Here is a 1,259-nt window from a genome sequence, read left to right as displayed (position 1 = left end):
GTGACACGCCTCTCTTCATGTTCACTTGTGCGGAACCATCCGCCCCTATATTACCACACCTCGCGGATAACTCCTTGGATCATGGCGGTGAGATATTGTTGTGGAATTTTGAGAGAGAAGTTGTTGGCAAGTTCAACGGGTGTGCCAGCTAGACCCCGGGCGGAGCAGAGTTAGTCATGCATAGGTTAGTGTTCGCGTCAGGCGGTGGTTGTTCAAAGGCGATGGACGCGACGATGAGCTGGGGTTTGTAAATGCGGGTGATCATAGGTCATGCGGTCAGCCTGTGCCAGGACTGGGCGGTTGTCGTATGGTGTGAAGTGATACCGTAGAACGCACGCTTTAGTCGAGGTATCAACACATCTTAACCATGAAAGATTCCCAAGCCTGGGTTTTCACGGTCCTGTAGCTCAGTGGTTAGAGCGATGGTCTTATGAGCCATAGGTCGTGGGTTCGACCCCCTCCGGGACTAGTCTAATTCCACTCATGGATATTGAACGTTTTGAGAACAGGTCATACTACGACCTTCATAGTCACGCTGATGCGACAACCATAGACAATTCAACTTAAGAGCAGACTGTCGAATGACCATGGGGAAAATTGGGTTGAACATAATTCTGTCAAGAGCGTTTTCGTCCATCGGATTCGTCCCCGCTTCCCCCAGCGCAATGTTAAGGACAACGAGCTGCTATTCCAGGCTATCCAACTTTGTCCATGGGGAGTGGGGTGCTTCGTACGAACCGGTGGATTATGCACCAGGAAGATCCGAACTTCCGCGGGTGAAACCCAGCGGCTTGACGGCCCACCGCCTTAACCACTCGGCCAAAGTATCTCGATCTTTATCGTTTCATGTGAGTTCTCGGCTTCATCCGCTTAATGTGTATGCTCCACAAAAGCCGCGAGACGCAATGTTGAGCCCTTGCAACGACACCTGGGAGATTCGAACTCCCGCGGGCAGAGCCCAACGGCTTAGCAGGCCGCCGCCTTAACCACTCGGCCAAAGTGTCTAGATTGTTAGTTTTTAGGCTCAACCGCTAGGCAAGTGCTCTACATAAGGGTGATAGGTGACACTACTGAATCCATTTCAAAAAATCATATGTAGGTTTACTCTGTGTTTACGCTGGTATCACCAGCTCCCAAAATCCAAGTCCCAATCCAAGGACAGAGCCAGGGACATCTGAGAGCCGGCATCCTCGTCATTCTGAATGCGCAACACGGTGACACGCCTCTCTTCATGTTCACTTGTGCGGAACCATCCGCCC

The 1,259-nt window shown here is 51.5% G+C and overlaps 3 non-coding genes across 3 annotated transcripts; 1 reads left to right on the top strand and 2 right to left on the bottom strand.

The window, feature by feature from the left end:
• Positions 1 to 396: 396 nt before the first annotated feature.
• Positions 397 to 469, top strand: Pmar_PMAR022202. Its single transcript has one exon. It is a non-coding gene; the product is annotated as a tRNA-Ile (tRNA).
• A 279-nt stretch (positions 470 to 748) lies between these two features.
• Positions 749 to 829, bottom strand: Pmar_PMAR022201. The gene has a single exon. It is a non-coding gene; the product is annotated as a tRNA-Asp (tRNA).
• A 93-nt stretch (positions 830 to 922) lies between these two features.
• On the bottom strand, positions 923 to 1,004 carry Pmar_PMAR022200. The gene has a single exon. It is a non-coding gene; the product is annotated as a tRNA-Ser (tRNA).
• Between the last annotated feature and the right edge of the window lie 255 nt (positions 1,005 to 1,259).

The sequence above is a fragment of the Perkinsus marinus genome (assembly GCF_000006405.1).
Source record: "Perkinsus marinus ATCC 50983 genomic scaffold scf_1104296933874, whole genome shotgun sequence".
NCBI classification, from domain to species: Eukaryota; Perkinsozoa; order Perkinsida; family Perkinsidae; genus Perkinsus; species Perkinsus marinus.
Note: the sequence above shows the minus strand (reverse complement) of the source record. Positions and strands in the feature narration are given on the sequence as shown.